Below are 26,667 nucleotides of genomic sequence, written 5' to 3' on the forward strand. Positions count from 1 at the left end.
TCCATCTGCCACCAAAAGACATCTCCTAACTCAGCTTTCAAGACATTTTCAGGGGGGAAAAATGCACAATTTCTTCCAGAAAAATCTATCATCTGAAAAATCCTCAGAAATTGAGCAAATCATATCATGGCTTTTTCTGGAGTTCTTATAATCTCTAGTTCAGATAGTAGTTCTTTTTGTTTTTTGTTTTTTGTTTTGACAGGCAGAGTGGACAGAGAGAGAGAGAGACAGAGAGACAAAGGTCTTCCTTTTGCCGTTGGTTCACCCTCCGATGGCCGCTGTGGCCGGCGCGCTGTGGCTGGCGCACCGCGCTGATCTGATGGCAGGAACCAGGTGCTTCTCCTGGTCTCCCATGGGGTGCAGGGCCCAAGCACTTGGGCCATCCTCCACTGCACTCCCTGGCCACAGCAGAGAGCTGGCCTGGAAGAGGGGCAACCGGGACAGAATCTGGCACCTCGACGGGGACTAGAACCCGGTGTGCCGGCGCCGCAAGGCGAAGGATTAGCCTAGTGAGCCGCGGCGCCGGCCAGATAGTAGTTCTTAAATCCTGCAGTAAGAAAAGCAGTTATGCCAGAGAGCAGATTTGCAAAGGTACTTCAACAAGTTACCAGGGTGGGGAGAGAGTTGTGGCACAGCAGGTCAAGCCCCGCTCGGGATGCCTGCATTACACTTGACAGTGCTTGATTCACGTCCTGGCTCCTCTGCTCCCAGCCCAGCCTCCTGCTAAAGCACCCTGGGAGGCAGCAGCTGATACTCCGAGTCCTCGGGCCCCTGCCACCAGTGTGGGAGACACAGATTGAGTTCCTGGCTTCTGGCTTTGCTCTGGCCCAGCCCTGGCTGTTGCAAGCACGTAGGAATGAACCAGTCAATGGAGGATCTCTGTCTCGCAAATAAAATGAAAATAAATAAAATTTTTGAAATATTATTTTGGTACAAAGAAATTTAAATCCATGCATTTTTTTTCGTAATATGCATTTTCATGAACTTTTTGAATATCCTTTGTACCTGGATTTCCAAAATTTTTGAACCAACATTAACTTTCTCAAAAAAAGATTTATTTACTTATTTGAAAGGCAGAGTCAAAGAGAGAGAGGGAGGGACAGAGTGGGAGAGAGGGAGAGGGAGGAGGGGAGAGAGAAAAGGAGAGAAAGGGAGGGAAGGAAGGAGAGAGAAATCCGTCTTCCATCCACTGGCTCACTCCCCAAATATCCACAACAGCCAGGCTGGGCCAGACCAAAGCCAGGAGCCAGGAGCTTCTCCCAGGTCTCCCTTACGGGTGCAGGGGCCAAAGTAGGTAGGTCATCTTCCGCTGCTTTCCCAGGCACGACAGCAGACAGTTGGACCAGAAGTAGAGCAGCTGGGACTTGAACCGGCGCTCATATGGGATGCTGGTGATGCAGGTAGCAGCTTAACCGCCCGTGTCACAACACCAGCCCCAAACTTTCCTTTTAATTCCACTTTCCATGAACAATGTTTAACGTACCCTCCACAGAATTCACATTTGTTCTCTCATGACCAATTTCTCTCTAGAACCAGAAAACTGTAGAAATTGGCACTGCACAGTCCAGACAGTGAGAGCTACTACCCAGACAGACTACAAACTAGGTCTGCGGCAGAATCCCTCCCCTTCTCTGAGCCTGCGCCCTTCCCTTTGGACTGGAAGGGAATCTGTCCTTGGCGGCCACGTATGGTGTGTTACACGGCAGCAGATGCAGCAGATGCAAAAGCAGGGTTTGGGGAACACTTCCTGCAATGCCCCCATTTCACAGGCAAAGAAAAGTGAGGTCCAGCAAATGTATGGGACAGACACAACATCTATCTGCAGCTCAGAGAGTGGTTTACAGACTGGAACAACGAAGACTTCAGTGAGATCTTCTACATACAACGACTAGAAGCCCAAAAACTACTTGGGTCCACAAAGGGTCCCACCCACAAGAAAGGCTGGCTAATGTCATTACTACAGATTGTGTATAGAAACAAGCAGCTTCCCCGCCAAAGGCAGCTGCCGGAGGATGATGGGTAAAACCCACCTTTATCCAACTTCAACCAGCTCTTCGTCTTCTTTGCCACTAGAGATCGTTCTCTTACAGCTGTTTCCAGAACTGGATGCTGCCCACCCAACACATCAGAGCTGCAAAAGCCAGGAGGCACATGCAAGGCAGTTCAGACCTGCACTGGACCCCACCCACATTCACAGAATACGGAACTGGGACAGAGCCACCGACAGGACAGGGGTTCAATACAGAAACACAAACTCTGCTGTTGAACTGAAAGTGTAATAAGCAGCACGTGGCCCCGAATCCCAAAGTCCCTCCTCTCCTTGACCCTGTCTCATGGCAGAATTCTGCTCCCACCAGACTGAAGCTGGGCTTCCAGGAAGCCAATGCAAGCAGTCTCTCTAGCTGAGACTCAGGGCTTCCTCCAAGGTTGGTCTCCTGCAGCAGTTATGCAGAGATCCAAGTCAAATTCAGATATCTTAAACCAAAAGGAACAGAGTGCGGATTTCACAATGAAATTCACTTGCCAGGAAAGCGTCCGAAGGAACACTAGGTCCCTCCTTCTCCCTCAATGCCCTACTTTGCAAACCACTTGTGCAAAACAGAAGCGAGAAAGGAAGAAACCCAAGATGGAGACAAAAAGAAACTGACTTTATACCCACCCACAGCTGCCAAACCAGCAACATGACACAAACCCTGGTCGGCCTCCATCTCCATCGGGAGCCTGGGTTTAAGTAGTAATCGTACCCCAACCTCACTAAACCTCAGCTTCTCACAACTCAAGGGAGTGGATGACAATAGATGCGGTGTCACTTCTGCGGAGAGCCGCAGGCTGTTTCCGCTACCAGTGAGAGCGGCACTAACACAACCCAGGTGGCCTGGTGGCTCACAGCAGCGCAGATGGACGTGGCTCTTCAAGGAGCGGTCAGGCACACGCCACGCCACGCCCACCCCGGCGGCCACCTTCAAATACAGCAGCTGAGCTCAAGAGCTCACACATCTGCACCTTCCCCCTGTGTATCACATCGCTGCTTCCTTCTCAAACTTTTTTTTTTTTTGGAAAACTGTCAAGTTCTGTAAGCGACACCACTACAGGCGAGTTCATTCTCAGCAGCTCCTTCTGAGAACAGGGGAGGGAAGCGAAAGCCAAGAGCGATCAAGTGCAATGCCGCAGATTCTCCCGGGCGGCAGGAGGTGAGGGCCGGGGTTTCACCTGCAGCATCTCGGTCACTCACACTCGGACCAGTGCATCCAGGAAGGGAATAAGTGAAAAGCCGAATGGCACCCTCCTGCAAATGCAACCGTGAGAGCACGGAAATCAGAATTCCAGTCCTCTTACGCTGAGAAGTTACGTGACGAGGTACGCGGTCAAGTCACTTAACCCACCAGGGATTAAACTTTCTCTTCCTTTTAAAGGATGTTCTTGGGTGTAAAGCATCGCTGGGGTGGTTGGGTGGGAGGGGGGTGGATATGAAAGGGTGCAGGGGCTCTAGAAAATAATACAGCAGCTCACTCCTCCAAAAATAAGAATCAGAATCCTCGTAGCATGCAGCAATTTGACTTCTGGGTATACACCAGAAAGAACTGGTCTCAGGTCTCAGGGAGATAACTACACACTCGTGTTCATAGTATTCACAACAACTAAAGGCAGAGAAATCCAAGTGCTCCTAGATCGATAAACAGGTAAACAAATAGGCATGCCGTGAGTTAGCTAATTTTTTTAAGACTTTGAAATTTTATTTTAAAGGCAGAAAGAAAGAGAGACAGACAGACAGACATCTTTCATCCACTGGTTTACGCCAAAAATGGCCACAACATCCAGAACTGGGCCAGTCCAAAGGCAGGAGCCAGAAGCTTCCTCCAGGTTGGGCCATCTTCCACTGCTTTCCCAGGAGCATTAGCAGGGAGCTACATTGGAAGCGGAGCAGCCAGGACTCGAACCGGTACCCATATGAGATGCCGGCGCTGCAGGCTGGGGCTTTAACACGCTCTGTTTTTAAAAGGCAGGCGATTCTGACATATGCGTCCACGCAGATGACCCCTGAGGACATGATGCCAAGTGAAATAAGCCGGGCATGAAAGCAGGGCACCTGGAGGGGTCAGACCGGCAAAGGCAGACAGCAGCAGGTACCGGCTGGAGGCAGGGAGGAACGCGGGGATCAGTGATTCAGGGGTTCAAAGCTTCAGCTCTGCAAGACAAAACAACTTCGGGAGAAGGACAGTGGTGATGGCTGCACAACAACGCGCTGAACCATGAATCTTAAAAATGGTCAAGACGGCAAGTTTTATGTGTATTTTCCCACAATTAAAAAATTAAAAAAAAAACCTACTTAAAAGGATGTTGTTTCTGGTATATAAATCATGCTCCCAAAATGACTGATTGTAAAAAATAAGATTTCAAAGCATTTGCCCATCACTCTCCGATCTGGGTCTGCTGCTTCCGTTCTCTGGCGGGGACAGGGAGCAGCCCACTCACCCCCACTCCGGGGCAACGCGTGGGAGACGCGCAGGAACTCGGGCAAGGTTGCTCAAGGCAGGGGGCGAGGCCACGATGAAGAACCCATTCTGACTCCTGGGCCATGCACTGCCATCTCAATGCCTTTTTTAAGAGCTTATTTATTTTTATCTTAATTTTTCATTAGTTTTTAACAGGTTCAATGGAATTTGTAGGTACAATTCTAAGAACATAATGATATTTCCCTCCTCCCTCCCTCCTACCCTCTCTTCCTCCCTTTAATTTTTGAGATAACATATTTTAAAATTACAATTCAGTAAAAAGGCTTAATACTTCAGCAAATAAGTCTCACAAGTGAAAAAGACTAATTCAGTAGGAATATAGACAATGGCTATAAACAATAATTCAATGGGAAAATGATCACTTCACCCATATACACTAAATTTTAAAGTAATCACAGACCATTAAAACTATAGTAGTATAACATTTTTAACCATTGGTTTGACAAAGTTATAAAACAAAGTTTTACCAAACTATATTTGCAGCAATACTGATACACACAGACATTTCTTTTCCTTTCTTTTTTGTTTGTTTCATAAATTTTAGCTCCCACATATAAGGGAGAACATACGATATTTGTTTTTCTGGGTCTGGTATTTATTCTTATTTATTAGAAAGGCAGAGTTGCACAGATAGGGAGAGAGAGAGAGGGAGACCTTCCATCCACTGACACACTCCAAATGGCCCCAGAGCTGGGGCTGGCCCAGGTGGAATCCAGGAGCCTGGAACGCTACGAAGATCTTCCACACAGGTGGCAAAAGTACTTGGGCCACTTTCTACCAGGGAGCTGGACGGGAAGCAGACTACGGGCGCCAGCATCACAGGCAGCGACTTAACCCGGTGTTCCACAATGCTGGCCCCGTCAATGCCTTCTCTAATCTGCAGGCAAGGAAGGTCAGGCCCAGAAAGGCAAGGCCAGATCTCCCAGACCACACAGCTGGCAGGCAGACCCATGACCAAGAAGTCAGCTGAACCAATTACCAGTCTGGTATTCTTTCCACACACCATGGAAAACCTGATTTTGGGAGAAAAGGTACTACTGGGGTCCCCTTGGATTTCCAAGGCTGCCCACCCTCCCCCCATTCTCAACCTTCTCCCATGAAGACCTAACAGTGTCATTTAATCATTCATTCCGTGTAAAGCTGTTACCTACAGCGCCAGCATCCTATAGGGGCGCTGGTTTGAGTCCCAGCTGCTCTATTTCCAACCCATTTCTCTGTTAATGTGCCTGGGAAAGCAGAAGAGGATGGCCCACGTGCTGGGACCCTGAAAGCGTGTTGGAGATGGGGAAGAAGCCCCTGACTCCTGGCCTCAGCCAGTCATCTAGGGAGGGAGCCAGTGGCTGACAAATCTCTCTCTCTCTGTCTCTTCCTCTATGTAACTCTGACTTTCAAATAAATAAAGATATTTTTAAAAATCATTCATTCAACGAATCATGTACGAGAGCTTCCTTTCTCTTAAAAAACAATCCTCTGTTCACAAGCTTCCTCGCGGCTGTGTAGCCAGGATTCCCACAGCAGGCATTTCCTGACCACCTATAACGTAACTGGACCAGGTAACACACGTTCCTTCAAGAGCTATTCCAGTAGGAACAGGGAGGGACCCCCAACTCTGCCACAAAGCAATCAGACAGCAACCCCATCAGAGCATCCCCAAGGGCCCAGGTGCACAGCACCACCGGTCAGTTAACTACCAGCCAAGATGAGGAAAAGTCCCATGTAAACTCACTCCCTGCCTTCCCTCGCGGTCTCAACATCCCAAACTCTCTCTGTTCTACAATGAACCGTCCCTGACTGAACGTCCCCTGAGCACAGCCCGGGGCCTCTCCTCCAAGCCGCTTTGTGAGGGAGGAATCAAATCCCAATTACAAACAAGGATGCTAACGTGCAAATAATCCCTATGTCCAGGGGCTGGCGCTGTGGCGCAGCGGGTTAAAGCCCTGGCCCGAAGCACCAACATCCCATATGAACGCGGGAACTCCACTCTGGTCTCCACACGGGTGGCAGGGACCCAACTCCTTGGGCCATCTTCTGCTGCCTTCCCAGGTGCATGAGCAGGAACCTGATGGAAAGTGGAATAACCAGGATTTGAGCTACCATTCCAATAGGATATGAGTGGCAGCTTAACCCACTTTACCACAACATCAGTCCCCTATTCATCTGGATTTTTTTTTTTTTTTTTTTAAGATTTACTTTATCTGAAAGGCAGAGTTAGTGTTAGGGGGAGGAGACAGAGACAGAAACAGAGAGAAAGAGAGAGGGAGAGAGAGATCTTTTATCTGCTGGTTCACTCCTCAAATGGCTGCAATGGCAGGGGCTGGGCCAGGCCAAAGCCAAGATCCTAGAACTCCATCCTGGTCTCCCTCATAGGTAGCAGGGACCCATTGGGCCATTTTCTGCTGCTTTCTCAGGTGCATTAGCAGGGATCTGAATCAGAAATGGAGCAGCTGGCATCGCAAGCAGAGGCTTAACCCACTGCACCACTCTGTTCCCCTAACCTCGATTTTTAAGGCGCACTTTGCTAAGACCAGTGGACATGCAAATACGTCACCTGTATCACTCAACAAACACTTGAGCTTTTTTCAGAGACAGAACCTAGTACTAGAGACACTGCCAGAAGCCAATGAAAACAACAACATATTTTTATCAGTCCTGCCTTTCAAAGGATTGCATTCCAATAAGGCGGCACCAACCTTATCCCTGAGCAGAGGTGGGACAGGAAAACTGTAGGAATAGAGCACCGGAGCAGAGCCTCCCAACAGGACTGAGATGCGAGTCACTGCGTGATTCTAGTGTTCTGATGGTCACATCGGGAAAAGTAAAACGACACGGGTTAAGTTGATTTCAGTAACACGGCTTAACCCAAAGTATCCAAACGCCATCATTTTAACCTGTGAACAACACACACACACAGCCATGGGGCATTTTACATTTGTTTATTGCTGTGAAGTCTTCAAAACCCAGAGTGTTTTACACTGGCGGCCACCTTAGCTGTGCTGACCCATGTCATCGTGTTCATCAGCCACATGCCGACACACGGATCCAGGGCAAACCCAGCAGGTGTGTGGGGCTGACAGCCAAAGCAGAGGCCAACACAGGCTTCCTGGGGTTATCCCACATGGACAACGGAAAGTCAGACCAGGCGTAAGTGTCCGGGGCAACAGTGAAGATGTCACTTGGGACATGAACACCCCACATCAGAGTGCTTGGTTTGAGTCCTGGCTCCACTTCCGTTCCAGCTTCCTGCTAATGTGTCCCTTGGGAGACAGCAGATGATGGCCCAAGGCACTGGGTCCCAGCCACCCTCATGGGAGACCCAGATTTAGCTCCTGGCTCCCCGCTTTGGCCTGACCAGCCCCAGTTGTTGCAGAAATGTGATGCACAAAACAGCAGATGTGATCACTTTTTATGATTTATTTATTTATTTATTTATTTATTTGAAAGGCAGAGTTACAGAGAGGCAGAGGCAGAGAGAAAGGTCTTCCATCCACTGGTTCACTCCCCAGATGGCCACGACAGCCAGAGCTGCACTGAACCAAAGCCAGGAGCCTGGAGCTCTTCCAGGTCTCCCACGAGGCAGCAGGAGTCCAGTCTTGAGCCATCTTCCACTGCTTTCCCAGGCCATAGCAGAGAGCTGGATCGAAGTGGAGCAGCCGGCACTGCAGGAGGCGGCTTAACCTACTGAGCCACAGCACCAGCCCCTGTCTCTCTCTTTTTTGCGTCTCAAATAAGTAATATTTTTATAAGTCCGATACGTTTGTGCATGAGGAGACAGAAGGCAGTACTCGGCAGTCTGGAGCAGGAAGTAACACGAGGAAGGTGCCGTTCCAGCCTCAGACCCCAAAGCTCCACCCAGAGCCCTCCCTCCCAGGGCTGCAGGGCCAACTCCTCGCCCTGGGCCCCTCCCGCCCCCTGCAGACTTGGTTTCCTCTATTCCCCATCACGTCCACAGAGACCCAACTGAAGCCTCTGGTCCCCTTCATTCTCCTGCGTGAGCCCCGCAGAAAGGAAACCCCAGGACCCATCGTTGCCTCCCTGCAGCTGGGACACCGTGAAGGCCTCGGACTCCGAGTGGGGTGGGGCCCCGAGGGGCTCCAGTCCTCTGCCAGCACCTGCCCCGCAGCTCGCCACGCTCTGACCTCACAGTGATCAACTCTGCCTCCTCCCGTGTCGCAGCCAACATGCTGCTTCCTCCCGAAGAGACTCTAGGGCCTCTCGCCCTCCGCTCGTCCTGCCTCCCAAAACATTCTAGAACACTCGCCCTCCATCTCCTTCCTCTGAAACAGCTGTCTCCTCCCCGGCCTCCGAGACAGTTCCCCCTGCATGGCTGGCGGTCCACCCTCCGCCAGTCCTGCCTGCTCCCTGGCACTGAGCCACACACAGGCATCCTCAACTCCGTTTCCGCCCCGCACTTCCAGACTCGCCCACCGCTCCCTTGCGGATTAAGGCGTTCCTTCCCTTCCCAAGGCACTTTCTCTCGTTGCCACCACAACTCTCTTGAAAAATGCATGGTGCACCCTCACCACTCTGACTGTACCAGCATTCCTGACAGGGAGAAATAGGGCTTCCATTGCCAAGTGCTCCCTGAGGGGGGCCAGGGAGCCCCACACTCCAAATGCAAGGAAAAGTTAGAAGGAAGAAAGTCACCCATCAGCTCTGTTCCCACACCCTCAGATACTCATCTGTAACCTCTTGGTGAATACCCTTCACCTTATCTACTTACGCACATACACACATACGCAGAGAGACAGACACACACACACACATAGAGACACAGACACACGCAGGGACACACACATGGACACACAACACAGACACAGGGACACAAACACATATACACACAGGGACAGACACACAGACACACACATAAGCATACACAGAGAGACACAGACACACACAGGGACACACACATACATACACACACACAGGGACACACAACACAAACACAGGGACACACATACAGACACAGGGACAGACACACAGACACACACATAAGCATACACACAGAGACACAGACACACACAGGGACACACACAGACACAGGGACACATACAGACACAGGGACACACACATCAGCATACACACAGAGACACAGACACACACAGGGACACACACACATACATACACACACATAGACACACAACACAGACACAGGGACACAAATACATACACACACAGGGACAGACACACAGACACACACATAAGCATACACATAGAGACACACACACAGGGACACACAAACATACATACACACACAGGGACACACAACACAGACACAGGGACACACACATACACAAAGACACAGGGACACACAGACACAGGGACACACACATACATACACACACACAGGGACACACAACACAAACACAGGGACACACATACAGACACAGGGACAGACATACAGACACACACATCAGCATACACACAGAGACACAGACACACACAGGGACACACACACACATACACACACAGACACACAAAGACACAGACACAGGGACAGACACACATAAGCACACACACACAGGGACACACACACACAGATGTGATTTGCCACAGCATTGTATCTTAGACATTTTGTAAGTAGCCTTATTTTTTAATTTACCCCCTCCCATACAACCGACCTCTCTCTTCCTAAGCAGCAAATATATAAAAAAAAATTTTTTTATCCTTTTATGATCTACAAAAACCCCTTACACACAATCCTTGCCTGTTCTTTTCTCGTGGGAATCCGCCCAGGTCAAGTGGCAGGAAACCCAAGGCACGGCCATGCCACTTTTTCCAACCACTCCCCTGCTGAAAGCTTCCACTGGGTTTCCAATTCCGGGCCACTACAAACAATGCTGCAATAAATATCCTTGTACAAACAAATTACACACAGCTGCTTTCATGTCTAGGGGATACAGTCCCAGGGCAGGCATTAGTGGGTCAAAGGCCATGTGCATTTGAAATGTTAATGGACTACTCCGCCAGAGCCAGTACTCCGCCAAAACGGCGACCCCCACCAGGCACACTTGAAGACGCCTGCCAACAAGAGGTTTTGCGGCTCTTTAAAACTGCTGCCAGCCTTCTTGTTCCGATTCTCGCCTCCCATCCTGTCCTATGGTGCTCAGGAAACTAAACTTAACAAATTCTTGCTGAGCCACCTTCTCTGTCTCCTGTTCTTTTGTCTCCAAAGATTAAGCGTGTGGCAAGGTTCTCTCCCCTTTGCTTCCTCCTCTCTCAGTGCCCTTGGACAATTTCAGTCTTTCACGGCTTTCAATCACCCCCTGCAGGAGACAAATCTACACCTGCGCATCCAGCCACGATCTCTCGCGTGTCCCTCTCTCGAGCTCCACATTTGTAACTGCTCATGGGACGCTTGTCGCAGAGTCTGCTGCTGTCATAGACACCTCTAACATCCATTGTATCAGGGTTGGCATTATGGCACAGTAGTTAAACCACCACTTGTGATGTCGGCATCCCATACAGGAGTGCGCTTTCCAACCCCAGTTGCTTCACTTACGACCCAGCTTCCTGCTGGTACACCTGGGAGGGTACCGAACAATGGCCCAAACACTTGGACTCCTGTTACCCGAGCAGATGGAGGTCTTTGCTCCTGGTCTCAGCCTGGCCCACCCCTGGCTGTTGCAGGCATATGCAGAGTAAATCAGCAGATGGAAGACAGATCTCTCTCCCCATCTCTGATGGGATCAGGGTAGGTACTTGATGCAGAGATAAGATGCGGCTCGGACATCTGTACCCCACATTAGAGTACCTGGATTTTAAGTCCCAGTTCCACTTCCGATTTCAGTTTCCTGCTAAAGTGCACCCTGGGAGACAGCAGGTGATGGCTCAAATGATTGGATCCCCGCCACCCACATGAGAAACCTGGAGCAAGTGCCAGGGTGCTGACTTGGGCCTGACTGTACCTTGGCTGTTCCAGGCATTTGGGGAATGAACCACTCCCTCCATCCCCAAACCCGGGGTCCGGATGCCACAGCCCAGTGGACTCTTCTCCGTAGAAGACTGTGGAGGAAGGACCAAGGCAGCCAGCAGATGCTTCCTGGATTCCCTCTGCTGCTCCAGCCCTGCCTCCACCCCGGAAACATCCTCCTTTTAAAGAGGAAAAGTATTGAGTACAAAAAAAAATCGAATAAGCACGTGAATCATGAAATAGAAACAAGAACCTGCCATCGGGTATATGTGTATACTCAGAAAATCAGCAAAAACTGAAGATTAAAGAACAGAAAAATCACCTGCCACAATGAAAGGCATCCTGCATTTATATAAACAGCAGAGAATCGCTTTGTACTCATGTCTGTCTCCTGGCAGAAGTTCATAAATGGCTGGCATTCAAACTCAGCAGGAGGAGCCGGCATTGTGGTATAGCGGGCTAAGGCTCCACCTGCAGCGGCAGCATCCCATATGGGCGCCGGTTCAAGTCCCGGCTGCTCCTCTTCTAGTCTAGCTCCCTGCCATGGCCTGGGAAAGCAGCAGAAGGTGGCCCAAGTCCTTGGGCCCCTGAACCCACATGGGAGACCCGGAAGAAGCTCCTGGCTCCAGATTGGCACAGCTCTGGCTGTTGCAGCCATTTAGGGAGTGAGCCAGCAGATGGAAGACCTTTTTCTCTGTCTCCCTCTCTCCGTCTGTAGCTCTGCCTCTCAAATAAATAAATAAAATCTCTTAAAAAAAAAAAAAAAACTCAGGGCAGCCCTATTACACAATTATTAAAAAGATCCACTAGGGGCCGGTGCCGCAGCTCAATAGGATAATCCTCTGCCTGTGGCGCCAGCACTCCGGGTTCTAGTCCCAGTTGGGTCACTGGATTCTGTCCTGGATGCCCCTCTTCCAGTCCAGCTCTCTGCTGTGGCCCAGGAGTGCTGTGGAGGATAGCCCAAGTGCTTGGGCCCTGCACCCGCATGGGAGACCAGGATAAGTACCTGGCTCCTGGCTTCAGTTGGTGCTGGGCACTGACCGTAGCGCGCCAGCCGCAGCGACCATTAGGGGGGTGAACCAACAGAAAAGGAAGACCTTTCTCCCTGTCTCTCTCACTGTCCACTCTGCCTGTCAAAAAAAAAAAAATCCACTAGGATGGACTAAATGAAAGTTACTAACTAAAATGTAAAAAGACAAAACTCAACAACTATTTCACATCCTAGTTCATCTTTAAACTGACAATTTTAAAAGGAAACAGTGAAAATAACTACTTAATAAACATTTATTTGGAGCCTGTGAGTTAAACCCCATCCTGCCTAATTGAGTGAAGATAATTAAGAAATGAGATAAATTCAATGACCTCCAGCACCAAGAATTCAGGCTAGAGATGAAACACGCCTGTGAAAAATGAAGGGATGGGGGCCAGCGCTGTGACGTAGCGGGTAAAGCCACCGCCTGCAATGCCAGCGTCCCATATGGGCACCAGTTTGAGACCCAGCTGCTCCGCTTCTGATCCAGCTCTCTGCTACGGCCTAGGAAAGCAATGGAAGATGGCCCAAGTCCTTGGGCCCCTGCACCCGGAGGAAGATCCTGGCTGCTGGCTTCAGATCAGCACCACTGCAGCCGTTGCGGCCAATTGGGGAGTGAACCAGCAGATGGAAGACCTCTCTCTGTGTAACTCTGACCTTCAAATAAATAAATCTTTTTTTAAAAAAAGAAATATGAAGGGATGAAGAAAAATACATTTTCAAGGGCAAAAAGTGTTTTTTAATGGAACAAGAATATGAATGGTGTGAGATGAAGTCAAAATAGATTTTTCTGGACTTTGGCACATGGAAAAAAGGCATATATTTTTTCTTAGTTTGGCTTAGTTTTCTTGCTGGTAGACACAAAACTACAATGATCTGCTCCATCTCATTCTGTGTGTCTCTGTGTGCATATATGTGTCTGTGTCTGTCTGTGTATCTGTGCGTGCAAATACATTTCTGCCAGACAGATCGCAAACGTTTTCCAGCCCAGCGGTAGTGCTCAGAATCCACCTTCACCCCTGGAACTCTGCGGAAAGACTCTGCATCCTCCTGCACCGCCCAGGACTCCAGCCTCTCCTGCCACCCATCCATCATCCGTGCTGGCGGCGGGATGCGGCGTCACAGATAATTTAAGCAGCTGTCAGAGCTGAGCGGCTCTTCGGGATTCCATATGGCTTATGAAACGCATATGTGCTCCAAGCCCCTCCCCCTCCAGATAGAGTAGGGAGGAAGGATGTGAAGTCGGACAAACTGGGATGCAGTCCCAGCCCTGTGCTCCGACGTGCTCATCCACAACACGGAGCTCCAGTGCCTGCGCTGTGTAGTCCAGGGGAGCGCTCCTTTGAGAAGCTGCGAGAAGGCACCTAGCACGGTGCCTGCAGCATGCAATGTCGGCAGCCAGCCCTCCTCAGCTTTTGCAGCATGCCATTTCCAAAATAAAGAGCCCCAGAGCCAAGGATGAAAAGCAAAAGAGATAAAGCAGGAGGCCAAGCTTTGAATACAAAGACTTTGTAGAATACCAGTATCTAACTAAGCAAAAAGACATCTGATTCCCTGCTTTCTATATCGCTTATAGCACACACACACACACACACACACACCTGCAGGAGCACAGATGATATACTCAGTGCAGACCCCAAAACCCAGCTGCCTTGCAGCAACCATGGGATGAACAAGCACCTGATGCCCAGAGAAGGCCTGGTTCCTGCAGCTTGAAGGGAACAGCACCAGGAGGAGAGGAAACACACCGGCCCCGGCACAATGTCTAGGCTTGCAGGTGGCAGAAGCTGAGCAAGTCACTGCACTTCTCATCCCAGCCTCTGCAGTCTAAACTCGTGCTAAGGTCTCACCCTGTGTTTTCTGATCACAGTAGATCAGAGACTACCGATGCGACCCTGTGAGCCTTGAAGAAAGGGGTGGAGGTAGGGTATGTGTGGCATATTTCTGGAATAGCATCTGAAGCTGTCTCATGGTTCATTCTGTAAAATACCATTGTATACATTACACAATCCTGAATTCATGGGGTTTGGTGACGTGGTCAATTTCTGTGTCTCTTAAGGTTTTTTTTTTTTTAAGCTTTATTTATTTACTTGAAAGACAGAGTTGGGAGCAGGGAGAGGAAGACAGAGAGAGACAGATTCATCTTCCAGCTACTGGTTCACTCTCCAAATGGTCGCATGTTCAAAGCGAAGCCAGGAGTCTCACACTCTGTCCACAACACTGGCCCAATTTCTATTTTTAAACCCCCACCATGCCATACCCAAAGGCAGAAAAATATGTTTTTTGTAAGACTACATTCAATCAAAAGCTCAAAAAAGGAAAAAAAATCAAAACATCGTGAAGACGACCGCCTCCTTGCTGCTTTGTGACTGTCCTTTTGCTCGGTGACCTCTCACAGCAAAAGCTGGGATGAAGAGGGTGAAGAGGGTGAAGGGCCACAGGATTCTGGAGGGAACCAGGACCTGAGCATCAGACGTGTGGCCCAAAGTGGAGGAAGGACGAGGGCCCCCTTCGAACACAGCATGTTACGAGCGTTCCTCCTCTTCTCCTGGTACAGAGATCTGGGGGCTATCAGCTTTGATGGATCTACAAGACTTCTCTTGGAGGAAGTCCATCGTCTGCGTTTGGTTTTAAAGGCTCGCTCCTCTGGCATGCAGGCGTCTCACAAAGCCCAAACCCGCATTCAGAAAAAGCCCAGCCTCTCGTTAACATTTTCCAAGCATACAGTAGCTATGCACCATTTGGCACCCACCAAAATCCCTCCAAAAGCATCAAAAGCCTGCCAACTTCTCTCTGCATTTGCAAGAATAATTCCTGGAAAAGCGTGTGTGTGTGTGTGTGTGTGTGTGCAGGAGAATTCTACTTCTACTGCTATGCCCATCACACGCGTGCTCCCTCCCCACAGGCAGCCGACGGGTTTTAGTTGACTTGGCCAAATAACAGAATAGCTGTAATTAAATGGAATTGTGAGAGCCAGATGAGGTACAAAAACTGAGGATGGTCCCAGAGGAACTAAAATTCTGCTTAGCACATGTTTAAATGACACAGCAGTCACAGGGCAAGCCATGGTCAGATACACCGCCCAGGAGAAAAACGGCTCCACACGAGCCAGGGAGTGTGCACTGAGACAAGCCACTTCACAGCTCAGAGCTGAGAACAGAGTGAGGATATACGTTTTTCAAAATCACTCTCACACTCAATTACGAAAAACCTTGAGAAACCACAGGATCCCCACCCAGCTCCCTTGAATTGTGAGTTCAAATGCTCTTAGAATGCAGCAGCCCTACAGGACAGGCCCAGGGGAGACAACTTCTCACTCAAAAGATAAAGCGGATTGGCCGGCCGGCGCTGTGGCAAGGCCCGTTAAGTCGCCCCTTTCAATGCTGGTATCGCAGAAGCAAAGCAGGGGCTCGCGTCCCAGCTGCTACGCTTCAGATCCAGCTCCCCGCTAATGCACCTGCAAAAGCAGCTGCAGATGGCCCAGGTGCTTGGGGCCCCCGCCTTCCATGTCAGAGACCCGGGAGGAGTTCCAGGCTCCTGGCTTCAGCTCTGGCTGTTGCAGCCACTTGGGGAGTAAATTGGCGAAAGGAAGATGGATCTCTCTCTCTCTCTCTCTCTCTCTTTTTTTTTTTTTTTTTTTTTTTTTTTTTTTTGACAGGCAGAGTGGACAGTGAGAGAGAAAGACAGAGAGAAAGGTCTTCCTTTGCCGTTGGTTCACCCTCCAATGGCCGCTACGGCCGGTGCACCGCGCTGATCCGATGGCAGGAGCCAGGTACTTCTCCTGGTCTCCCATGGGGTGCAGGGCCCAAGCACTTGGGCCATCCTCCACTGCACTCCCTGGCCCTGCACACATACTCACTCGCTCACTCTCAAGGCCTCCGTCCTCTCTTTGGTTCAGTCCACCACATTTTTAAAATACCAACTTTCACAATAAAGACCTGGCTTGCTTTTAATATTGATTTAATGTATTCATTTGAAAAGCACAACATCAGAGAAAGAAAGAGGAGAGGGAGAGAATCTTCCATCCTCTGGTTCGCCCCCCAGATGGGCCAGGCTGAAACCAGGATCCTAGAACTCCACCCTGGTTTCCTACATTGGTAGCTGCAGTACAAGTATTTGGGCCACCATCCACTGCCTTCCCTGTGTAGGGAAGGGATCCAGGGAGCTGGATCAGAAACAAAGTAGCAAGGCCTTGAACCAGCTCTCCGATATGGGATGCTGGTGTTGGATGCAGTGGTCCAACCCACTGTGCCACAATATCAGCCCTGGTAGGGTTCTACCTTGTACCTCTTTATATCCTGAGGTAACGGTTAATTGTACTTAGTAACTTACATAGTATTTTGGGTGAAATTAACATTTATAAATTTTTGTTTATTTTTATTTGAAAGCCAGAGAAACAGAGAGCTATCTCCCATCCACTTACTTCCCAAATGCTGTGAAAACCCAGGACTAGACCAGGCTAAATCCAGGAGCCTGGAACTCAATCAGGGTCTCTCGTGTGGGTGGCATGGATCCAGCACCTGCTACCTCCCAGGGTACATACTGGTAGGAGGCTGGAATTGGAAGCAGAGCTGGGACTCAAATCCAGGCATTCCAATATGCAGGCATCCCACATGGTGTCTCAACCATGCCTAGAACTGACACTGAACTTGGAGAACTGTGTCTGATAAAGCAGGTTGCCGTCCATAACGGGGTGGTGGAGGGGAAGATGGGGATGGTCACCCATCTAGCTGAAAAGAACAATGAGAACAATGGACAGAACAAGACCAGCCTCCCTGAGCAAGAGAGAGGCCTACAGCAGACACCTTCCGACTGTGCACAGCCGTCTCCAGCCTGCAGGCCACAGTGTTGTCATCATTATCAGTAGATTCTTTTCTTTAAGATGTATTTATTTTGAAAGTTAGAGTTATGGGGCCGGCCGGCGTTGTAGTGCAACGAGTTAACGTCCTGGCATGAAGCGCTGGCATCCCATGTGGGTGCCAGTTCTAGTCCCAGCTGCTTCTCTTCCGATCCAGCTCTCTGCTATGGCCTGGGAAAGCAGTAGAAGATGGCCCAAGTCTTTGGGTCCCTGCACCCACGTGGGAGACCTGGAAGAAGCTCCTGGCTCCTGGGTTCAGATCGGTGCAGCTCCGGTCATTGTGGTCATCTGAGGAGTGAACCAGCACTTGGAAGACCTCTCTGTCTCTACCTCTCTCTGCAACTCTTTCAAATAAATAAAATAAATCTTTAAAAAAAAAGAAAGTCAGAGTTACACAGACAGAGATCTCTCATCCACTGATTTACTCGCCAGGTGGACACAACGGCCAGCACTGGGCCAGGCCACAGCCAGAAGCCAGGTCTCCCACATGGGTGCAAGGACCCAAACACTTGGGCCATCTTCCACTGCTTTTCCCAGGATATTTCATTAGTATGGAGCTGGATTGGAAGTGGAGCAGCCAGGACACAAATCAGTGACCATATGGGATGCCGGCATCACACGTGGTGGCTTTACCCAACATGCCACAATGCAGGCCCCTGAGCCAATTTTTTATAATAAAAGTACACACAACACACATCCCATTGGTCCTTTTTCTCTGGAGAAACTTAATGCACTACAAATGAAAGACAGATATTAAAACAAAAGTTATTTTTTAAAGATTTATTTTATTCTAAAGGCAGAGTTAGAGAGAAAGGGAGAGAGAGAGCGAGAGCAAGAGAGAGAGCGAGAGAATGAATGAGAGAGAGTGAATTTCTGCTGGTTCACTCCCTAAATGTCCAAAACAGCCAGGGGCTGGGCCAAGCCAAAGCCTGGAACCAAGAGTTTCACCCAGGTCTACCACGTGGGTACAGGGGCCCAAGGACTTTGGCCATCCCACACTGCTTTTCTGAGGTACATCAGCAGAGAGCTGGATCAGAAGTGGAGCAGCCAGGACTCAAAACACCACCACTATGGGATGCTGGTACAACAGGCAGCAGCCTAACCCACTGCACCACAGCACCAGCCTCTAAAACAAAAGTTTCAAGAAACCATCATTATCTTTACCACATGCAATGTATTGAGATATTTTTATTCCATTTTAGGCTATGTGATTCCATCCAATATGTTTCTTGATGTGGGTCAAAAGAGTGAAAGCCGCTGCAATTTTTCGAAGTCCTTATGTGGAAGAAAAATTTTAAAAAGAAACAAAAGCTGACCCACTAAATCAATGCACTAACATAACTCACAGTTTGAAAAAGTTTTATTCAAAAGGGCCACCCGACTCACAATGCCACACACTTGGATCTCTCCACTTGGTGCCCAGAGATTGTCCATACTTACCGAGATTGTCTGCACTTACAGCTTTTCTCAAAAGGAGAATGAGCTAAGAAGATGAAGATTGGTCAATAAAGACAGAACAGCACTGAACACCAAAGTCAAGGGTGAACCAATTCACAGCTTCCCCAAAACCAAGTCTAGTGTGTCCAGGAGCGGCTGACAAACGGAACCCAGGGCAGTAGGCACACAGCTTTGGACGCGTGTGAATAACGAGATCTTTCGCTGCTTTTACTGACACACAATTTTCCAGCAAAGACTGGGAAAGTCAATCAGACTTGACCATCAGACTTACAAGAATGAGTTAAATGATTTCAGGGCATCTACACACAGCTGCTTTGCACAAAGACAGAAAAGGCACATCAGTGTTACTCATCTCATTTATTTACTTCTTTTCTTACTAGAATTTCACCTTACCATGAAGATGTTCTCTCTGTATAGACATATATATTTAAATGTATATATTTATATTTAAGTTTATAAATATATATAAAATCAACAGTTTCTTACTTGTACTAAACAGTGCAATGGTGACATTATGCTAAGTCTTCTGGTCAGATTCTTTCAACTCTTAACAGTCCACAACTTCAAGTCTACATGGAATCAGAGAAAGCTACAAGTGCTAAGGCCCTTAGAAGCCATCTCCTCCTTTGGAGTCACGGCACTGTAATGGGCTCTTGAGAGGGGCCCAGGGGATCAGCCCCCACCCTCAGGGAGTCAAACATGCAGATGCAAGAGTCCTGCTGCCGCTTATCCTGTGGCCATGAACATAATTTCAATTTTATCTTTTGTAAGTGAGAGCAGCACCCAAGACACAGCCGGGAACAAGACACTTTCCGTGCTTTGAATAGCTCTGAACAGCGCACTGTGTCACAGACAGGAAGACAGAAGCCCTGGGAAGCTGAATGACAGCCGCCGATCTACAGCCCCACCCACTCAGGGCCGAGCAACATGCAGCCCTAGGGCAACTGGGACCACCAAACGTGGTCCCAGACCTGCAGCATCACCCAGCGGTGCCTCAGAAAGGCGCACCTCCAGGCTTGACCCAGACTCCCGGATCAGAAAGCCCTGACGTCTGTTCTACAGCAGTGCTGGCGTCCTCTCTGCTACTCGTCCTCTTCCTGCACTGACCCTACGCTTCCACGTTAACCACTGTACTCAACTGACCCCAACCCAGAGCCACACACGGAAAACTGAAAACATGGCAGCAAGGCACTCTGACATTGCTATTACAAAGTCACATTCCTCTTTGCTCACAGCAAGAACACCTCCATCCAAATAGTCAATTAAAAGTTTGAGGTTTCAAAAAACAATTCAAGAGAGCAGAATTCACTAACATTTCAGAGGTTAAACCTCTCTCTGGCATTGCGGTGCAGCAGGTTAAACCACCACCCAGGACGCCAGCATCCCACACGAGCACTGATTTGAGTCCTGGCACCTCCCCTGTTGATGTGCCTGGGAACGCAGTGGAGCATGGCCCAAGGACTGGGAGCCTGACACCTATGTGGGAGACCTGGATGATGTCCCGGCTCCTGACTTCAGCCTGGCCCAGCCCTGGCTGTTGCTGCTATTTGGGAGGTGAGCCAGTAGATGGAAGATCTCCTCCTTTCTGTTTCTCTCTAATTCTACCTTTCAAATATATAAAATCTTAAAAAAAGAAACCTCAAAAAGGCTGAGTTATGCTAATAAGTTTATGTCCAGAAGACCAAGATCATGGTACCCTTGACTGTCCATGATCAGTAACAGCTGCAAGTACAACAGAGACAGAACACGTGGAAGATTATTCCACTAAGGGACAGCTCCTTCCCGGAAAACCCGAGTGCAGAGACCCGAAAATCAGTAGAAATACAACCATTTCTTGCCTTTAGCCTGAGATTAATTTCTTTACAGCTCATACCTTTTGTGGGGTATGAGATACACGACTGTCACCCGTACAGGCAAATTTGCTGAACTTCTTCAAAAACACATGTACAAGGCACTATACAGACACTAGTTGTTAAGCCACACCTCAGCTTCATGCTATTTTAACAAATTTCAAGACTGCCAAATGAGAAATCACAACACGAGGCTAAACTATGAGACATTTCTATGAGAATCAACCTACTTAAGTTTTCCCTACATAAAGTAAAATCTTTCCAGCTAGTCCCCGTTAAGCACGGCCTTAATGAACTTCACCTTGAAAAACGAGTGTGCATGAAAGTGAAGGGGTTTGCTTTGCAGGACACCGGAGGAGAAACCTCACAGCCGCTCTGAGCAGCGTGGCCGGCTCACAGAGAACGCCTGCATTGTGACAGCTTCTGCTCCCTTCTCTAAGATTCCCGAGTGTACCGCAGTGTAGAGGGCCAGCGTGGTGGTGCAGAGGGCGAGCCGCCACCTGTGACACCGGCTTCCCGCAGGACCACCAGTTTCCAGTCCCAGCTGCTTTATGTCCCAGCTCCCTGCTAACGCACCTAGAAAAGCAGCAGAGGATGGTCCAAGTCCTTGGGTCTCTGCCACCCATGTGAGAGACCTGGGTGGAACTCTGGGCTCCTGGCTTCAGCCTGGCCCAGCAATGGCAACTGTAGCCATTTGAGGAGTGAACCAGTGGCCAGAAAATATCTGTCTCACCATCTCTCTCTGCAACTCTTTCAAATAAAATAAATCTTTATAAAAAGAGTATAAAGTCATACATATTGATAAGCAAAGCCTTCCGCATCTCTTCAAAAGCCACTCCCACCCCTGCCGGCACAAGCTCTCAGATGGTTGCATACTTAGTCAAAGGCCCACATGATGCCAGCATCCCACATGGGCTCCACTTCCAATCCAGCTTTCTGCTATGGCCTGGGACAGCTGTAGATGACGGCTCAAGTCCTTGGGCTCCTGCACCCACACAGGAGACCCAGAGGAAGCTCCTGGCTCCTTGCTTTGGGTCGCCTCAGATCTGGCCATTGCGGCCACTTGGGAAGTGAACCAGTGGATGGAGGATCTCTGGATCTCGCTCTCACACTCTTTCTCTCTCTCTCGCTCTCTTTCTCTGTGTAACTCTGCCTTTCAAATAAATAAATACATACATAAAGGCCCACGCAATGTTCAGTAACAAGGACATAAAAGTTACACTGGAGGCCACATCTACAAGTGACTTCTGCTGGCCAGAACCCCACGCTTCCTTGCCATGGACCCTGCACTACCGTGCAGGCTGCAGGCACCTTACACAGGGACAGCAGAGCCCCTGGGAGACAGGCCTAAAGGACAGCAGTCACAGCCCCGAATGACCCTAAATGGGCTTCCAACTCACGTGCACCCTGGGAGGCAGCAGGTGACAGCCCAAGTACTTGGGTCCCTGCCATGGACACCGAATGGGACTCCCAGCTCCCAGCTTTGGCCTCACCCAGTCCCTGGCCACTGCAAGCATTTTGGGGAGCAAGTCATCAGATGGGAGAGCTCGCTCTCTGTCAAATAAATTTCCATGACAGACAGCTTTTCAGAAAATGCTCGCTGCACTGAGATCTCTGTGCGCACACCGAAACCCCAGCAACGTCAACCATCTTTCTGGACCCAATTTCCTCACACGCTGAGACGAATGGCCAGGGTGGCACTTGTGACAGTCTGATTTAGTGACATCTCTAAATTTTTTAAGACAGGTCATTTTAAAACTCCAATTACGTGGGAAGCTGAAATAGCACCCGTCCAGGTGCCGCCTATGGAAAAGACAGAAATCCATCCTTGCTGCTAGTTATCACAAAATGGGTGTTTCTAGGTGGGCTGAGATTTTCCCTAATAGTTTTTTTTTTTTTACTATGAGTATACTAAATACGGTTTACAAACCTTTTCTTTACAGACCAGATGTTTCTCATTCAAAATAGCTTCTGTCAAGCCCTGAAACATGGACCAGCAGAAAATGAGGAAAACAGTGCTGCACGTCTTACGGATCTCCTGTGCTTAGGCCCCCACGACCCCATCCAAACCAGTCCGGAAGAGCACCGTGCCAGGGAAATGCGTGGACAACAAGACCTGGTCTGCAACCCCCCCTTCTCCCTCCGCAGGCACTGTCAAGAAGATCTTGCATCCTTTATAGAAGTTTCTCAAAACGTGATCAGAGCCACCAGCGGCCCCTGGTGTGCTTGGTAAAATGCAGAGTCCAAATCAAAGAGCTCCAGGAATCTGCACTTGCACCTGCACCGCCTCCCCAACGAGGAGTCAAGCATCAACGGCTTCCTTCTCTCTCTCCACGAGTTAAGAGATTTGCAGCCTTCCCTGCCTCTCTTCACAACGGGCCTTGTCTTTATTTATTTATTTATTTTTGACAAGCAGAGTGGACAGTGAGAGAGAGAGAGAGAGAGAGAGAAAGGTCTTCCTTTGCCGTTGGTTCACTCTCCAATGGCCGCTGCGGCCGGCGCACCGCGCTGATCCGATGGCAGGAGCCAGGTACTTATCCTGGTCTCCCATGGGGTGCAGGGCCCAAGCACTTGGGCCATACTCCACTGCACTCCCGGGCCACAGCAGAGAGCTGGCCTGGAAGAGGGGCAACCGGGACAGAATCCGGCGCCCCAACCGGGACTAGAACCCGCTGTGCCGGCGCCGCAGGTGGAGGATTAGCCTAGTGAGCCACAGCGCCAGCCAGGCCTTGTCATTTTACCTTTGCCATCGTGGCTACTGTTTCTACACACGGCACCTGGTTCTCTTTATATTCGATACATGCCCAGCTCTCCCTATCCCCCACCTGCCTGCCTCTGTGAAGCTACTGATCCTAATTCGATTTCTTTCTCAGCAATTCTTCCAGTTCAACACTGAAATCCCCTTCCCTCCCAGACCCCCGGGGCCTTGAGTCCCTATCAGCCATGGCCCCAAGATCACTGAACATCACCTACAAACGTCTAACGACTCATTTGGATTTACCAAGACCCAGTATGAACCTGCGCCCTGCCTTCGTCACCAGTGTCGGGTGATGGTCACTTGTCACGTACTCACGTTCAAACGTCAGACTGCATCACAGCACACTGCAGATAACGCTACTCGGAAATTTTAATAAGCATGCTTCTTTGCTTTCTTACTCTCTATAGCTCCAAGGAAACACTGGAGTTTGGTACATTTGGCACATGGAACTCTACCCATCAGCCACACAGGGAGAAATGGAGGGCGCATGTTTGGTACGGTAGCTAAGACACCACTTGGTGGGGCACTGTGACCTAGCAGGTTAAGCCACCCAGCTGCTCTACTGCCAGTCCAGCTCCCTGCTATGGCCTGGGAAAGCAGTGGAGGATGGCCCAAGTGCTTGGGCCCTGCACCCACATGGGAGACCTGGAGGAAGCTCTGGGCTCCTGGCTTCAGCCTGGCATGGCCCCAGCTGTTGTGGCCATTTGGGGTGTAAACCAGCAGATAGATGCTCGCTCTCTTACTCTGCTTTTCAAATAAATACACAACAACAACAACAACAATAATAATAAAGACACCACTAAGGACACGGGCATCGCATATCAGAGCGCCTGAGTTCAAGTCCTGTGTCCGCTCCCAATCCCAGCCTCCTGCTTACGTGTGCTTGGGAGGCAGCAGGTAATGGCTCAAGGAGCTGACTTCCCATCACCTATGTGGCAGATGCAGACTGAGTTTCAGGCTCTGGCTTTGGCCTGGTCCAGCCCTGGCTATTGTGGGCATTTGAGGAGTGAACCAGTAGACAGAAGCTCGCTCGCTCTAACAAAATGAAAATAAATTAAAAATTTTAAACTTCCAAATGAGAAGCTATTATTTGAAGAAAAAAAAAAAAGAAAGGAGGAAAGAGAAATGGAAACCTGGAAAGGAGGCACCAGTTCCCCCAGGATCGCACAAACCCAGGGATGCAGCTCTCTGCTCGGGGTGGCCCGACTCCAAGCATCTCCACCAGCGCCAAGAATTCAGTCAACACCCACAAGCATCTATCAGGTAGTTCAGCCTTTGTTGTTCATCAGAATGGAGAAGAGTGGGGGCCTGGATAACCGTCAGCCACGCCCCAAACATCTCAAATAAACCCCATGGAGCTGTCACTCATCTATTGTTCCTAAGGAATCCAACCAGGAGGGGAGAGGGAAGCAGATACCGACACAACCAGGGATCCCACAAGGTGGCCACGTGGGGGGCGGCCCCTGAGCGTGGTGAGGACGGATGAGTACCTTCAAGGGGAGACCTGTGATGAGACTGAGCACAAACCTTCACGCCCAGCCTACGGGGCGGGCGATGCCAGCATGCTCCAGTCCTAGCAACCACATTGCCATGCAGAAGATGAGCAAGTGGATCCCATCAGTGGGATTTCTGGCTTTTAAACAATCCTGTGTATAATGACAACAGCTGGCCACGTGAACATGAGGCTCAGCACACAGTTATCAAGGGAGAGGTCCCCGGGGATAACCACCACGTCACTGAATGATGCAGATTCCCCAGGGGCCAAGGCCAAAACGTGCAAGCTAAAGGGGAAAGCACTTTGGTTTCGGATTCTGCAAACGCTCACCGAGGCTTCACATGTCCATACAGTAGGTACTGACCCTGGGAGCTGGCTGCAAATGCTGCCAACACCAGGGAGAACTCCGTTCATCTTGATGGGTTCCAGGTGTGTTCGTCCTCGCTCCACTCAACTGCAGAAGAGTCTGATTTTGAAAGTCTTCCTGGGCCAGCACCGTGGCGTAGTGGGTTAAGCCTCCACCTGCAACACTGGTATCTCATGTGGGCACCGGTTCAAGTCCTAGCTGTTCCATTTCCAATCTAGCTCCCTGCTAATGCACCTGGGGAACCAGATGGACCATGGCCCAAGTACTTGGGGCCCTGCACCACCCAGGAGACCCAGAAGATGCTCCTGGCTCCAGTCTAGCTCAGCCCTGGCCATCGTGGCCATTTGGGGAATGAACCAGAGGATGGAAGACTTCTCTCTCTGCCTCTGCTTCTTCCTGTCTGTAACTCCACCTTTCAAATAAAAAATTAAAAAAAAAAAAAGTCCTCCTTAATCAGTTCGGTGGCTACCCAGAATGGCAGGGATGAGTAGGACTATGACCCTACCAACCGCCACCTTTGCACAAGGCCTGAAGGGAAGAATTCATGAGAAGGATCTGAATCTCAGCACCAGAAGTTACTAGGAAACTGAGGCCCACGCATGTTCAGGGAGACCCCCCAAGAGCAAGAGGGCTACAGGAGAACTCAAAAGGCTCATGGGAAACGGAATTAAAAGGTAACTTTGGTGCAATCTCTTAATTAGGGGTGGGCATTTGGCCTATGGTTAAGCTGTCCATTAGGATGCCTGTGTCCCTTACTCAAGTGCCTGGGTTCAGTAACAGGCTCAGCTCCTGACCCCGGCTTCCTGCCAACGCAGCCCCAGGGAGGCAGCAATGATAGCTGAAGGAACTGACTTCCTACCACCCACACGGGAGGCCTGAATTGGGTTCCCAGCTCCTGGCTTCAGCCCCAGCCAGCGGCCGCTGTGGACATCTAGGGAGCAAACCAGCAGACGGGAGCAGGCTTGCTCTCCCCCTCCCTCTCTCCCTCTTTCCCTGCCATCTCTAATCTGTCTCCTTCTCTCTCTGTCTCTCAAATAACAGACTTTTTAAAAGACTCCATAGGTATCATAAGACCCTTCTATGTTTATTTGTATTTATTGTAAAGACAGTGACAGAGAGGTCTTCTAGTCACTGACTCCCCAAATGCCCACACAGCCCGGGCTGGGCCAGGCCAAAGCCAAAAGCTTTAGACCCTCAGTGGGGTCTCCATGTGGGCAGCAGGGACCCCAGCATATGAGCCATCATCTGCTGCCTCCCAGGACGCAAATCAGCAGCAAGCAGGATGGAAAGCAAAGGAGCTGGGACTCGAATCAAGCAGGAGGAACACCACACATTCTGTCAACCACCACGTTACTCTCTAAAGCACCAGGCAGGACCTGAAAGGGGTACAAAGTGAAATGAGCAATGCACCTGCTGTGTGATGGAGA

General features: G+C 49.8%; 1 protein-coding gene across 2 annotated transcripts in view; it reads right to left on the reverse strand.

The window, feature by feature from the left end:
• The window catches only part of TIAM2 (TIAM Rac1 associated GEF 2), a 246,507-nt gene that overhangs the window by 214,499 nt on the left and 5,341 nt on the right, over positions 1–26,667 (reverse strand). The window lies entirely within an intron of this gene.

This window comes from Oryctolagus cuniculus, chromosome 5 (assembly GCF_964237555.1).
Source record: "Oryctolagus cuniculus chromosome 5, mOryCun1.1, whole genome shotgun sequence".
Taxonomy (NCBI): Eukaryota; Metazoa; Chordata; class Mammalia; order Lagomorpha; family Leporidae; genus Oryctolagus; species Oryctolagus cuniculus.